Source organism: Zalophus californianus, chromosome 1 (assembly GCF_009762305.2).
Source record: "Zalophus californianus isolate mZalCal1 chromosome 1, mZalCal1.pri.v2, whole genome shotgun sequence".
Taxonomy (NCBI): Eukaryota; Metazoa; Chordata; class Mammalia; order Carnivora; family Otariidae; genus Zalophus; species Zalophus californianus.
The window spans coordinates 92207966-92224539 of NC_045595.1; the positions used below are offsets into that span (position 1 = coordinate 92207966).

Here is a 16574-nt window from a genome sequence, read left to right on the forward strand (position 1 = left end):
CAAAGGCGAGGTACAGGCTGTTGGAGGAACTGAAAAAAGGCCAGGCAGGACAAGATGAAGTCGAGGAAATGGTAGGCAGATTCTGGAGCTATTTTAGGCTGTGGTCGAGGAGTTTAGATTTTGTTCGAAGTGGAGCATTTTAAACAGAAGAGCAATTCACCCTGATTTTTATGATTCTTGTGCTGTTTGGAGAATGATTAGGGTATGGAAAGGCAAGAGTGGAAGCAGAGACGAAGCGAAGGCCATGACAGTAGTTGCAGGTGAGAGATGGTCATTTGGACCAGGTTCTAGCAGTGAGAAAGTCAAAATTGAGAGAGATTGGAGATTGGGTTGACAGGCCTTACTGAATGAGTTTATATTCCAGATATGGCCTACATTTATGGCAGATAGCCATTCCACTTTTATGGACTTCTAAACACCTACCAAGATACCTGTACAATGCCGCAATAATGTATTCTGGTTGTGTACGTACTGGGCTGTTGGGTTGTCTGTACAATAAGTAATTAATAGCAACCCTTGCTTGGGCCTGATCTTCAGGATACAGGGATCCCTCAGTACTACATGCAGAATGTCAGCTGAATAAAAACGTTGGGAATGTCTCAGGGGTCTTATCATACTCGTCAGGGTACCTGAGGCCAAATAACAAGTTGATGAGGTAGGCTTGGTGGCTTCCCTGACCCTAGACTTGGACTTGTCAGCTCAGTCTGACATACCAGATGTATGACCAGCAAATAAAAAGCAATAACCTCACTTGCTCTATTATAGCAGATAGCTTTCTGTTTATCCTCAGCCCTCCTGCTCTCAAATTTCTGACTCTTTGCTCAACCTCCATAGCTGCTGTTGGACTGTTGGTTTAGACTCCTATTATGTCTCTCTTTGGCTTCTTGCAGTTGAACCTTGCTCTCAGCTTTGCTTTCCCATCTGATCTCAGTATCGTCTTCCCCAGCTGCCCCCATCCCCGCCCCAACACTCCTATCATGATATCGAATGAAAAATTTTCTGCTGAAATCATAGCCATAGAACCTCACTAGAGGTGGTGATTCAGACTTGTGCCTCAAGGGTGTTTTTTTATTTAGGTACTACTCTTGAGCCCACAGGACTACAGCCTTTTGCCTGAAACTGACTTGTAGGCAGACAGTGATTTATGAGCTCTTTCAGAGGGCAAGCTCAGAGATTCATTGGATCAGTGCAAAAATAAATTAATGATTTTGTTTGTGATAAGATCTCACCTAAGATATGTCAAGGTTGATTATTTAGAGGGTATCAGTGGAGCCAAGAAATAAGATCCCAAGGTGTATCCAGGACAAAAACTAAGAAATGGGGAAACAGTGGGTTCTGTTGAGGGACACATGTGCGACCCAAAGGAATGCATGTAAAAACTGAAAGTTGTCAGCTCAGAAGAATCTGTGTATCCTTTTTACCTGGAGATATTTCCATTGGGGTTTTGCCCTGTTCCCCTGCCCCAGTTGAATTTTGGGGCACTCCACAGCATCTGACAGTTCATACATAAAAAAAAATTGTTGAATCCTCTTTTATGCTGTGTACTGGCTACATGTGGCAGAGATGAGGATGAGTAAATTGCAGTGGCTTTCTGACTCATCTCTGCTTCATCCCTGATTTATCACACTGCCACCCAAATCCTATCATCTCCTTCCTGAGAAACTATAGCAGTGCTATAAATGCCTAATAAATACTTTATGAATAAATGGAAATTATTTCCACGTTTCTTCTATTCAGAGAATCTTTGCACTGTGTCTTTGTATTTATGTGTTTTCTCCAAATCTATTTCACTCTTATGTTTTTAAGTTAAATTTTTTTTCTTCCCCTTATATTTGCAGCTCTTCCACATTTAGAATCTTCTGCATTTTCCATTTCCCTCCTGTTGATTTAATCTCACAGGTCACTTGTTCTGAAAAAAAAAAATTATGCTTTATTTGTGGCATTATGGCATGTCTTGTATGTAGTTCTATTCTGGATATGATGCCTTTTGTGAATATTCTTTTAATTATGTCTCAATCAGTTTTATTGTTGAACAAGCTCACTGTCTTAATTATGCTTATAAAGTTTGGTAATATACTTACAGTAATATACTTATAGTCTGGTAATGTACTTACAGTCTGAAGTTCAGATAGGTAGCATTAATGTTATTCATTGGTTTTATGAGTCTGACTTAAATTTTACTCCATTAACTTTATCTGTTGTGATTTTCTTTTATATGCCTATTTTATGTGTCACAATTTCATCACTCGCTAATAAATTTATTTGGTTTTCAAGCTTCCTAAAAAACAAAATTAGGGCTAAAAAAAACCCTTGTTTTTTCTATTCAGGTTACTACAGTAACTTCAGTGTTCTGTATCCTTCCTTCCATCCTTCCTTCCTTCCTTCTGTTCTTCCTTTCTTCTTCTTAATGCCTACTAAGATTTCGAGATAATACTTTTCCTAGAAATTGGGAAATCTGGGATTATGGCAGGGACTCAGGTACTGACCAGCCCAGCTCCTTTAGTCTTGATATGGATACGGTATGGGACAGAGGGGTTTTAATGTTCAAGAAACCTGGGCCCAGATCCGTTTTTTTTAACTTCTCTTAGCCTCGGTTTCTTCATCTGTGGAATGCAGATAACATTAACCTCAGTGTTGGCATAAGAATTAAATTAGGTAATGCATTTAAGTGCTCAGTACAATACCTTGCATAGAAGTACTTTAAAAATGATAACGTAATAGTATTAATCTTCCCTTTAACCCAGTATAAGAAGGGTCAGTCACCATAGCAGCATGCCTCTGCCTCTACCCCTGCCCTTCACACATTCCTCTCCCTCTCATCTAAGGAATACAAGCCCAAGAGGCCAAAAAGAGGAAGCATACCTAGTTCTTACTTTCTTGAGCTCCTTGTTAACCTGTTGTTAACGGTAGCATGAATTGCTCCAGAGGTAGTCTTGTGCCTGATGTATGACCATTCCCTCGACTCTGTCAGTGGGGGCCTGCAGAGTGGTGGTCTTACTCTGAACTCAGAGTAAATTTTTGGTAAAAGATACTCCTTTGGGTATATGGTTATTAAAATATACTTTTAGATGTTCTAAAGGCTTAAGGTATGACCATGGGAAAAAGTGGCTGAATCAGGGTAGAAAACAGTATCAACAAAATTATCATTGTGGAGGAAAGGTCAAGAAACCGAGAGGCCAGGATATCAGATGGATTATCTATTTGATGTAGAAATCAGTTAGAATATAACAGAAATAGTATTGGAGTGACAGTGAGCCAAAAGCTAAACTCATCAAGGAATAAAAGGGAGACTTAAATACCACAATAAGGAAGGACAGTGGGTGGTAGAGCCTAATGATACATGACTCAAAGCAGGGGATTTTGGGGAGAGGGTGGAGGGAGAATGCACTGGAAGTTGGAATGAGGAAGCAGAAAGGCACTTACCAGGCCTCCTGTCTGAAGGGTATGGAAGAGAAAAAGAGAGGGCTACAGGGAAATCAGCGTCCTCAGGGGAAAGCCCAGCGCCCAGTTTCAGTTTGAATAAGAAGGAAAAGGAAGGCTTTCAAGAAGAGGTCCGGGATAGGAGGTTTTTGCTGCTATCCACCCAGGAGTCGCACAGGGCTCAGTGGAAGGGTTAGGATTCCAGGAGATAGGGTAGAGGCTTAGATTCCATCATCAGTTGTTACCGTATGTCCCTTGCATACATCCTTAATTCCTTTGCCTTTCTCTCACTTCAGCAAGCCTTGCCTGGCTAGACTATAGTACTGATTAAATCCAGGTCTTTGCCTAGTCCATTCCTGTGAAACCATGCTGCTGAGCTTGCATTCAATTAATGACCATTCAAGTGGGCCCATAATGTTGCCTGGCAATCATACTAGATTTCCAGTCATTTTCTATTTCATCTCCTCCTAAATGACTGTTGCATGTCTTCAGTCTCTTCGTGTCTTCACCATCCCCTCCCCATTTGTCACTTTCAACTGATGACCTTGCTTTCTATTTCAGAAAAGAAACAGGAAAAAAAGAGCTTTCACAGGCTTTTAGCACTCCAGCTGCCCACTATCTGCAGCAGTATTCATATACTCTCTTTCTCATTGCTGTGAAAGAATCAGCCTAAGTGCTTCATAATTCTTTCTCTCATATCAGTTTTCCCCTCTTCTTAATCACTGTCGTATACATGAGAAAATATGCTTTTATTTCTCCCCTCTTCAAAATAATCCTTGTCGGGCGTCTGAATGGCTCAGTCGTTAAGCGTCTGCCTTCGGTTCAGGTCATGATCCCAGGATCCTGGGATCGAGTCCCGCATCGGGCTCCCTGCTCCGCAGGAAGCCTGCTTCTCCGTCTGCCCCTCACCCTGCTTGTGCTCTCTCTCTCGCTCGCTCTCTCTTTCTCTCCCTCAAATAAATAAATCTTAAAAAAAAAACACAAAATAATCTTCATGGACACCACTTTCTCCTATGTCTATTTTCATTTAAACTTCCCGGCAAAACTTGCAAGAGTTGTCTGTACTTCGTTGCTACTTTTTCTCTTTGCATTTCTTTTTTTTACCCAAGCCAAACAGATTTCTGCCCCCACAATTCCATCAAAACTGCTCTTACCAGTTACTAATGATGTCTACATCTGTCGTTTCTCAATTATCTGACTTAACACTCAGGAGCAGAATTGATCACTCTCTTCTCCTTGAAACACCCTCTTCACTTGGCTTCTAATATCGTATCACTGACTGTCAAGATAGTCAGTGCCTCCACTTGCAACGTATGCAGAAACATGGGAGATCCATGGACCCTCCCTCTCTGGCCACTTCTTTTCAGTCTTCTCTGCTGATTCCTCGTAACTTCCCCAAACTCTAGGTCTATACTATCCAGTACTGTAGCCATTAGCTACGTGTACTTATTTAAATTAAATTTTCAATTTTTCAGTTGCATTAGCCATATTTCAAGTGCTCAGTAGCCACATGTGGATAGTGGCTCCCTGTTGAATGGCACAGATATATAAATATTTCATCATCACAGAAAGTTCCATTGTATAGTCCTGCTCTGCATGTTTGAATACCCCAGGGCTCAGGCTTTGGATATTTTTTTCTATATCCCTACATAAAATACAGAATTGTATAGAATCTTACAGAATATGATTTATTATAAAATAAATATTTCTATATATTTCTTTCTCTTTTTTTTCTATATTCTCTCCCTTGATCATCTCCTCTAGGCTTAAGGCTTTAAATATGACTCAAATTTGCATCAGCCTGAGTCTCTCCCCTAAAGTCTACGCTTGATTCTCCAACAACATTCTGCATATCTTTACCTGAGTATCTAACAGGCATCTCAAAAATAACATCCCAAACTGAACTACTGACCATACCACCACCACTCCCTCTCCTACCAACAAATCTGTTCTTCCTGCAGTCTTCCCAGTCTCAATTAATGTCAGTCTTCTAGTTGTTCAAGCAGAAACAAAGACAAAACAACAACAGTTTTTAAAATCAACTCATAAACTCATCTTGACTTCCCTCTTTTCCACAAAGCCCACACATCTGTTCCATTGACTCTTGTTTCAAATTATATCCAGAATCTATTTCTCACTCTTCCCCTGCTACCACCTGGCCCAAGCCAGCATTGTGTTTTGCCTGGATTTTTCCAGGAATATTTGCCTCCTTTTTGGTGTCCCTGCTTTCTCTCCTAATCCCCTGTAGTCTGTTCTTATCAGAGTAACCAACTAGAATGATCTTGTTAAAAAGTAAGTCAGATCATGTCATTTTTCTGCTCAGAGTTCTTCAGTAGCTCCCCATCTCACCTAGCAAAAGTCAGAGTCTAGTCACAGTGGCATTCTTAACTCTGCACTCTGAGGTGCTCCCACCTCAGAGCCTACTTTGTAGTTGGTGTTTCTTCCAGCCCCTTTTCCCCCTGACTCATCTCCACACATTTCCTCTCATGATACTGATTTATTGAAGAGACCAGACCAACTGTCTTTAAAATGATCCATATCTTGAATTTCTCACTTCCTCATGGTAGTAACATATTTCTCTACTGCCTGTATTTCCTGGACATTAGATCTAAAAGGTTAGTTAAAGCTAAATATTTCTGGCAAGAAAACCCTGTGATACTTTCATCTTCACATTCATCATATTAAGAGAGGTGCATACTATTTTTTTGTCCCACAGTTAGTGATGCTATGTGTGAGGTGATGACTTTCATATCCCTCCATTATCAATTTACAGTTTTACATTTGTGATTAATACATAATCCGAAGGGTGAATGTTATGTTTCTTTTTTCAAAAAGATTTATTTATTTATTTTAGAGAGAGTGCAAGAGGGAGGGAGAAGGAGAGAGAGAAACCCAAGCAGACTCCACACTGAGCGGGGAGCCCAACGTAGAGCTCCATCTCACAACCTGAGCTGAGACCAAGAATTGGACACCTAACCAACTGTGGCAACCAGGTGCCCCGAATGTTATGTTTCTTTAATCCTGTGATGTTAAGTGTATTTTTTAGCTGTGGAACTCTTTTTTTTTTTCCCCAAATAAAATATTTTTTGGAGATCCAATATATAAAACAGATGAAAGCAGAGCTATTCTGGTTGCAGTGGGAAATGCCTAGTATTGGCAGCTTTTGAGGGAACTCTGACAAGTATAGTTTGCAACTTACAGAGCCTGCCTGAACATGAGAAAATGGAGGCCCAGAGAGGATACATGACGTCTTAAGGCCCCCAGCATCTCACAAGAAAGGCTCAGTGCACTGTCTATTAGAGCACAATTTGGAGGACTCTGTCACCTCCTTGGAAAGCTGTGGTTATGGATGACCACTAGAATGGCGATTGGTTTTTCCCTGGCAGTCCCCCCACTGTTTTAAGTTGTCTGAGTGCTTTCTTTGACATTTTATCTGTTCTGCAGATGTGAAGATTTGAAATTACTTCATTTTTAGTGTGTGTTGGGTTGCAGTCTCTTTTTTTTTGTTGTTGTTGTTCCCCTTTTGGAAATTTTTCATCCACAAAGAATTCCAGATTCAGACATTATTCATCTTTTGTCTGGAACACTAAAGTCTCATGAGCTCCCATATGTCTTATCTCTTTCCACCTTTGGAATATTCAGAATGCTGCTACAGCTAAAGTCTATTTTATCATTTGCTTGCTTCCTTTCTGTACCTTATCATACATCCTAACTGCCTTAATAGAGAATTGAATAAGTAAATTTGGTATATCCAGACAATGTATATAAGATGTATGATGTAGGTTTTGTTTTTATAAAAAGATGTTTCCCTATATTAAGTAATAAACAGGTAATAAACTATAATTAAGTCTCACTTTTGTTTCTAAAAAACAAAAATTCACAAAAATCCTTGTGTCTGTTCACTTGTATATGTATGTCTAAAGCCAAAAAAGGACATTTACAAAAATGTTCACATTGATACTCCCTCTAGGTGTGATCCTTTTTTCCCCCCTCTTTGTGTTAATCATGTGCACCCTCTCTCTCTTTTTGCAGCAGGTATGTTTTATTTCTATAGTAATTAGTTTTATAAAGTTAAAACTGTTGTTAAAAAAGTAAGCAACAACTTTGATCTGTCAAATCCAAATTGCATGGAAGGCAATTCCAGGCCCCTCCCCAGCTTTTTTCCAGCCATTCCATCCTTTGGGATTTTTTCCTATTCTCTTATCATCCCATTCAAGCAAAGTTCCCCCAACCCATGTTTCCATTTATTTTACCCCATGTTCCTGGTCATCTTCTAGAATTGCCCACTTGGCTCTGAAGAGCCTCTCTGCTAACTTGTACCAAAATAAACTTCTCAGGGAAAGAAAGGGAGATGTAAAAATTATGTTCTAAAAGGAACTGTCACTAGAATGTGATCTTCATCAGGGCCCAGGAGTGCCTCAATAAATACCCATTGAATAAATTGATCTATTCTTTTTGTCTCATTTCTTTTATCCCATAAGTTCCTACAAGACAGGAGCTTTGTTTGTTTTCTGTAATGCCCTGAACATTTGGGGTACTTAATATGCATTAATGATTAAAGTCTCTTAAGATCCATAATTTACTTAATAAAAATGAACTTAAGATCTCTTGTCAACTTTGACGAGAATTTGTGCTTAGACAGGGATGTAGAAAATCATGGGATTTAAAGGTAAAAAACTTATGTTCAGATCCTGCTTATAGATTTGTGATCATGGGTTAGTCATTTAAGCTTCTGAGCTGCCTTCCATTTATAGCCTCACTGATTTCTCTTCCAGACTCTGCAGAGGCCTTCTCCCTGATCTGCCTAGCTTTGGTCTTGCTTCTCCAAGTCTGTCCTCCCCAGTGCTTCACCAAGTGATAGGCCTACAATGTAAATCTGACCTTGTCCCTTCATTCCCTCAACCTCTCAAGGGCTCTCTGTTGCCTCTACATCCCTTCAGCTGTGGTGCCTCAAAGCCTGTCTTCAAACTTGACCCTGAAATAATGCCAAACTCCTGGTAGCTTCTCAGACATCTCATGCCACTTCCCACGCCTTGCTCCCTTTTGTCCACAAGGCATTTTTCCCTTTCTTCCTGTAGCCAACTACTGCTCTGCTCTGGGACTGTGCCCGGCAATCTTCCTCTCTGGGATGCCTTTCTTGATACAAAGGTTAGGTATCTTCTTTCTCTGCCTACTCGTGTTATAAGCTGTTCGAGGCAAAATCACTGAATTCTTAGTTTCCCCATCTTGAAGAATACCTGGCTCTTGAATTGTATTGAATTTATGTTCTTCTAAAATGTCAAATGATTTTTATGTGTTGGATGTGATTTGATTTTTATATGACCTCCTCCAAAATAAGAAAAAGACTTAGAAAGGAAAATATTTGAATTAAAGGAACTTAAAATACTACCAACAGACAGAACTATTGTTGATGTTTTAGAATATATAATAGAGAATTTTTAAAAATTATAAAGAGGTTAAAACTTTAGCTTATAAATTTTCCTTTCAGGGCCACTACTCAGGGAAATCGGTAGCTTTGCAAATTACATGCATTAAAAATTAGTAGCCAGTTCACTGTGCTTCTTCCTGCATCAAATAATACAAAATAGCTTTTATAAAATATAGCTATTTCCTAATTCAAAACAAGAAAAAAATTTGGTTTTCCTCATGTTTTCTAGACCCCGGGGCCAGCTTTTGTCCTGTTTTTCTAGAAGAGAAGGTCAAATCCCAGTAAAGGAAGCAACTTGACCAACTTCCTGAGCTGGTCAGTACAAAGCAAAGCTGGGATGGGGAGCTCCTGACCACCCACCTGGTGCTTTTCCCCTCAGCCACATTACCTTTCCTCCACTGGAGTAAAAATAAAGGTAAATTTTTAAGCTCTTTCTAATTCCCATATGCTCAAATTAGGTCTGCTGCTGAGATGTTCTTATCTTACTTTGAGTCTCATTATTAAGACATTAGCCCTAAACCTAAAGCATTAATTTGTTCTTTCATATTCACGTATACGGCTTCTTTGAGCATCAGAAATATCTTCCCTTCTAAGAAATTTCTTAATTTATTTTCTCACCTGTTTTTGAAGTGAACACAACAAATAAAATATTCCACGTCTCCTTTTATCTCCTACAAGTAAAGTAGTTCAGTGGTATATGTTTTTGTATGCCTCTAAATTGTTCTCTTGGGGTCAGTTTCCATACTGAGTCATCCGCCAAAGAGTGCCTGTGTTTTCCAGGCAAACTGATAGTTTTATTATTTCTAAATGACTCATTACTTCTGAATCATCACACCTTGTGTACTCTGTTAAATAAATTTTTAGGCATTTTTCTATAATTTTTCCTCTTCTGCGTCTTCACATGTCCCATCTAAGTGGCATGGATATTTAGCCAATTTTCTTTTGTGTCTGTGATTTCTGTTGCTCATTTTCTTCTTGAACCCTTTCAGCAGTTGAGATAAGCAGTGGAAGTTCTGTACCTCATACTCTCTGCTGCAGATGTTTCCTGAAATAGAACACATAAATAGCAACATAAAAAATATGTGTAACACCATTCTCTGTTTTCCATCATTACATGTATGTTGTTTAAAGTTTTAACTTCCCAAATCTCTCCTGAAATTAGGGAGAAACACCTGTAAAAGAAAAGTATAACTCTGTTCGTTGGTACACAGTCTTTGGAATTCAGCCTGTTGAAAGAATGAAATACTTTTTTCCCTTGACTTCTGTGTTTTCTGGGCTGGTTTTCTTCCTGCCCTTTGAAAATTCATTCTCTGTCTCCTTGCTTGCATCCTTCTCTTCCCTACCCCATACATGACAGCCTTCCTCAGAGTTTTGCCCTTGACTGTTTTTTTTACCATGTGCATGATCAGTCTTGAGCACAAACCACAAAATCTGGTGCTTATTCCCAAATCTTTATCTCAACTCCTGTCTTTTCCCTGCCAAGTATATCCATCTGCATGGGAAATACCTTCTGGATACCCCACCAAAACAACCCATGCCTGAAGCTGCATTTATCTCCCCTATGCCCTTGCTCCCTGGCCGTAGCACACAATAATCACCCTAGCCCCATCTTCACATCTCTAGAACCTGTTTTTAATTTTAAATATTTGTTATCAAATATTGCATATTAATTCTCATATTAAAGTGTCAGTGCTTGAGACTTCTAAAAAATATCAGTTTCCACTCCCAAGTTGGCCTGCTCCTCGGAGATGTGAATTTTTTCTTAACTATTTCTTTCATTATTTGCCTCAATATTTATGAATGCATATATTGCAAATTCATCATTCATTTATTTTAAACATTGTGTCTCGCCTTCCTAATATAAATTTCAGTTCTCTCACCCCCTTTTCACCACATTAACAAAATAAAGGGTAAAAATTATGTGATCATCTCAATAAATGCAGAATAAGTATATGACCAAATTAAACGACCATGTGAGATTTTTTAAAACTCTTAACAAACTAATAATGGAAGAGAACTTTTCAATCTGGTAGAGCATCAAAAAACCTGCAGCTTAATCATACTTAATGGTGAAAGATAGAATACTTTTCCCTAAGATTGGGTATAAGGCAAGGATTTCTGAACCAACCACTTCTATTCAATATTGTTCTGGAGATCCTAGCTAGTGTAGTAGGCAATAAGGCAGTAAATATTGGAAAGGAAAAACTAAAACAATCTCTGTTCTCAGACAGCATGACTGTTTATGTAGAAAATCCAAAGGAATTTACCCAAAAATTACCATAATAAGTGGATTTAATGGAGTGGCAAGTGACAAGATCAATATATATAAATCAACTATGTTTCTACCTGTCAGCAACAAACAAATGAAAAATGAAATTAAAGCAACAGTATCGTTTGCATTAGCATCAAAAAACATGAATTACTTGGGAATAAATTTAATGAAAGGCCCATAAACATTGCTGAAGGAAATTAAAGAGCATCTAAATAAACGGAGAGCTGTATTATGTTCATGGGTTACATGGATTAGAGACTTGATATTGTTGTCAACAAATGGAGATTTATTAATTCTTTTAATTTTTATTTAAATTCCGTTAATATAAAATGTATTATTAGTTTCAGAGGTAGAGGTCAGTGATTCATCAGTCTTATATTAATACCCAGCACTCATTACATCACGTGTCCTCCTTAATGTCCATCACCCAGTTACCCCATCCCCCTACCCTCCTTCCCTCCAGCAACCCTCAGTTTGCTTCCTATGCTTAAGAGTCTGTTATGGTTTGTCTCCCTTTCTGATTTCATCTTGTTTTATTTTTTCCTCTTCCCCTATGATCCTCACCTGAGTGAGATCATATGATACATGTCTTTCTCTGACTGACTTATTTCACTTAGCATAATGCCCTCTAGTTCCATCCACATCGTTGCAAATGGCAAGATTTCTTTTTTTTTGATAGCTGAATAGTACTCCTTTGTGTGTGTGTGTGTGTGTGTGTGTGTGTGTGTGTATATATCACATCTTCTTTATCCATTCATCTGTCGATGGACATCTGGGCTCTTTCCATAGTTTGGCTATTGTGGACCTTGCTGTTAGAAGCATTGGGGGGGGGCAGGTGCCCCTTAGAGCACTACATTTATATCTTTGGGGTAAATCCCTAGGAGTGCAATTGCTGGGTCATAGGATAGCTCTGTTTTCAACTTTTTGAGGAACCTCCATACTGTTTTCCAGAGTGGCTGCACCAGCTTGCATTCCCACCAATGGTGTAAGAGGGTTCCCCTTTCTCCGCATCCTCGCCAACATCTGTCATTTACTGACTTGTTAATTTTAGCCATTCTGACTGGTGTGAGGTGGTGTCTCCTTGTGTTTTTGATTTATATTTCCCTGATGCCGAGTAATGTTGAGCATATTTTCATGTGTTTGTTGGCCATTTGGATGTCTTCTTTGGAACAATGTCTGTTCATGTCTTCTGCCTATTTCTTAACTGGATTATTTGTTCTTTGGGTGTTGAGTTAACAAATGGAGATTTAGATTCAATGAAATTTCAGTCAGAATCCCAGCAGGTTTTATTTGTGAAGATTGGCTAATTGATTCCAAAATTGACATGGACGTGCAAAGGACTTAGAATAGCCAAAACAATTCTGAAAAAGAAAAAAAAAAGGATTTACATTATTACAGTTGGCCCTAGAATAGCATAGGGATTAGGGGCATCAACCCCCCATGCAGTTGAAAATCTGAGTATAACTTTTGGTTTTCCAAAAACTTTACTAATAGCAAGAACTAATAGAGATCCTTTTTTACTGCAGTATGCAATTTACTGGAGAGAGGAACTACTCTCATGGATATTATTAGTGTCACATGGTGTTTCAAGTGGATACTTGTAACACTTGAGCTCTCTGCAATAGCAACAGGAGGTGACTACAAAATTATTACAGTACAGTATGTACTATAGTTAATTTTATGAAATTATGATTTAATACTGCATATTTATGTTTATTTTTCTCTTGACTGGGAATAACACCATGTATGGTTTGTGTTTGTGTATGTAAGTTTTGATAAATTTTAATGTTTTATAATTGATTTGTGGATGTTTTATGGTAGTAAATGATAAAGTAGACTAGTACCTACATGTTATTTTATGCATTCATGACATACCTAACTTTTTCTTAGTTTTTTCAGTATTTCTAGACTTTGTGGTTCATTGGTGAGGGTTTTCCTATTGTCACAAATTATCAACATTTTTTCCACTATATTGTTGAAAAATATCTGCAGGGGCGCCTGGGTGGCTCAGTTGGTTAAGTGTCCGACTCTAAATTTTGGCTCAGGTCAGGATCTCAGGGTTGTGGGATCAAGCCCTGTGTTGAGCTCTGTGCCTGGTGGGGAGTCTGCTAGAGGTTCTCTCTCTCCTTCCCTCCTCCTCACATGCTCTCTCTCTCTCTCTCTGAATAAATAAAAATAAAATCTTTAAAGAAAAAATATCTGCATATTAAGTGGACCCACATAGATCAAACCCATGTTGTTCAAGGGTCAAAGGTATTTTAAGACTTATGTAAAATACAATAATTAAGACAGAATGGTATTGGTGTATAAAGATAAAAGAGTAGGGAATGCGGAAATAAACCTCTATATATGGTTGTTTTTCATCAAAGGCTCCAACATGGGGACAGGATAGTCTTTTGAACAAATGGTGCTGGGTGATCTTCAAATTCAGCCTATTAACTACAGAAGAAAAATTGATTCATTGGATTATTAAAATTTAGGATTATTAAAAATTTAAAAGTAGTAAAATTAAGACCTCCTACTTTTCAAAAGTTACTGCCAAGAAAATGAAAGGAAAGCTAAAGACCACGAGGTAATATTTATAGCTAAAATACACAAATGAATTTTTAGAACAGTAATCAAAGACAGCCTGAATGAGTTGAATAAATGCTTCACAAAAGAAGATATGTATCAATTGTTAAAAAGCGTATGAAAAAATTCTCAATATCATTGTCATCAGGGAAATGGAAATTAAATTCACAGTGAGATAGCACTTCATATGCACTAAAATGGGTAAAAGTAAAGTAACTGACAAATATCCAAAAGGATTTAGAGCCACTACAGCTCTCAGGTGTTGTTGATGAAAATATGAAATGGTAGAACCACTTTGGGAAACAGTTCTGCATGTTTTTATAAAATTAAACATACACTTGCCATGACTCAGCAATTCCACTATTAATTACCCAGAAAAAAATGAATATATACCCACAAAGACTTTTACTTGAATGTTCATAGCAGCTTTTAATTCATTAACAACCCAAACCAGAAATGACTCAAATTATAATCAACTGGTGAACAGAGAAGATAAATTTTGATACATTCATTTAGTAAAATACCTACTAAGCAGTAAAAAGGAATATACAATTAATCCATGCATTAACATGGATGAATATCAAAACCATTGTGCTAAGTGAGAGAAACCAAACTCAAAAGTATATATATTGTATGATTACATTCATATGAAGATCTGCAACTGGCAAAACTAATCTATGGTGATAGGAATCAGATCAGTGGTTGTCAAACACCGTAGGTTAGGGGAATTGATTGGGAAAGGGCACAAGGATAGTTTTAGGGTATCATAAATGTTGTCTTTTTTAGGGCAGTGGTTACATGGTTCTTAAGTCTCGATGAATTTTATACTTAATATGTACATTTTTATTATATGTAAATTACACATCAATAAAGTTGATTTAACTCTTTTTTTCTTGAGATTTATGGATTTGACAGAGAGAGAGAGCATGCGCCTGTGCATGCGCATGCACAAGTGGGGTGGGGGGGAGGGAGAAGCAGACTACCCACTGAGCAGTGAGCCTGACTCTGGGGCTCCATCCCAGGACCTGAGCTGAGATCAAGAGTTGTGGTCACTTAACCGACTGAGCCACCCGAGTGCCCAAATAAAATTGACTTAAAATAAAAGTGAGGGGGCACCTGGGTGGCTCAGTAGGTTAAGCGTCTGCCTTCCCCTGGGGTCATGATCCCAGGGTCCTGGGATGGAGCCCCCCCTGCAGGTAGTTTACTTCTCTCTCTCCCTCTGCCCCGCCACACCCCCTGGCCTCCCCCCCCCCCCGCCTCATTCATGCTGGTGCACGCTCTGTCTCATAAATAAATAACATCTTTAAAATAAAATAAAAGTGAGGCTCTAAAAAGCTGAGAGGAAGCTCTCCGTTTGTGAGTAGAATATGTCAATTAGTGGGTTTCACTGTAAGGGGATCATGTGATTAGATGGGATTTCTAATCTCTAGTAAAGGATTCTTTAATCCACATTGGGGAATGGGAGCTAGAGGTTTTTAGTGACCTGGATCTGGGCTGGGGAAAGTGGGCTTATTCAGAGTATAGACTTTTACTCAAATTTCAGTCTTTACCACCTTCTCTGTCTGCCCCCGAGGTTGGTGCTTTTCTGGTTCTGAGTTTGTGGAGTGCGAGTAGGGAGGGCTATTCCTTTGCAGACTTTTTCAAACAATCCCCGTATGTTCAGTCTTCTATCCTAGCCCATTTCCAAACCTAGGCCTTTATTGGGTTATGCAGGGTGAATTGGTTTGCTTGCCATTAGTATGCCTTCCTCCTCTACTCTTGTAAGTCGTTTATGTATCATTCCTGCTTCTGCTTTCTATCTTCATATATTGTGATTTGGGGCTACAGGTGTCTCTTAGGTTCTTTGAATATGGAGTTTAAATTCCTATTTTTATTCTTACTGTTTGGAGGATACCTTAAAACTGTAAAACCCATCCTGTACATTTTTAACTTCAGCAATATCAAGCTCCTTACAATTCTCCAAACACACCCAAGCCCTTTTCATATCTCTGTGCCTTTGTAGAATTCCTTTTTGCTTGTAAGGTGTAGTTTAATCCCTTCTTCACTTGGTAAGGCTCTTATCTTTCAAAATCCAGTTCTCTCCCTCCTAACTTTTCTTGTCTGCTGCTTCTGTAACTTTGTTTCACAACAAATCTTCATCAGAAATGGCTATATAGCAGTTTTCTGTGGAGGACTACCTGGAACCACTGGAAAATACTTGTTAGACTAATTGTAAACTGCTTAAAGTGGAAGAAATAGTAAGTGCTGAATGAACTCTGAAATTGTATGTGAACCACTTAGGCAGTTTGTAGGGATGAAAAGAGAGACAAAAGGCCTGGGAAGTGGGCAAGCAGCATATAACAAGACCTGAGGTGGAATAAATGTAAATATGCAGAATAATTAACTGTAATTTCCTGAGAAATCTATTCTCTCTAAACAACAGATGTTTAGACTGAAAAATTGTACTGCATATTTCATCAAGTCAAAGATGGTGAGGGGCGCCTGGGTGTCTCAGTTAGTTAAGCGTCTGCCTGTGGCTCAGGTCATGATCTGGGGTCCTGGGATTGAACCCCACATCGGTCACTCTGCTCAGCAGGGAGTCTTCTTCTCCTTCTCCCTCTGACCCTCCCCCCTGCTTGTGTTCATTCTCTCTCTCTCTCTCTCTCACTCTCAAATGAGTTTTTTTAAAAATGGTGAAACACTCATTTCATGTGCCATTAAGACAAAAAAAGTTCAAACTATTATACAATGCTTTTTTATCATTTAGAACTTTTTTTACTTATTGAAGGAGTTCTTTTAGACTTAATGTTGACAGGTATTTTTAATTCTATATCACTCTTATGCATACACTGTCTTTGGGACTATTCCATAGTCTGGGATTCCTTTGAAATTCCACTTGCTAAG

The 16574-nt window shown here is 38.6% G+C and overlaps 1 protein-coding gene across 9 annotated transcripts in view; it reads left to right on the forward strand.

Moving 5' to 3' along the window:
- The window catches only part of PPP2R3A (protein phosphatase 2 regulatory subunit B''alpha), a 214392-nt gene that overhangs the window by 20554 nt on the left and 177264 nt on the right, over positions 1-16574 (forward strand). The window contains exons 1-2 of one of the 9 annotated variants that reach the window (XM_027587219.2): positions 6372-6413; positions 9078-9263. The exons of 6 other annotated variants lie outside the window; for them this stretch is intronic. The gene's annotated coding sequence lies outside the window, so the exon portion shown is untranslated. Of the gene's footprint in view, positions 1-6350; positions 6414-9077; positions 9264-16574 lie in introns of those variants that run through there. 2 more of the 9 variants (XM_027587218.2, XM_027587221.2) reach the window with 2 other exon arrangements.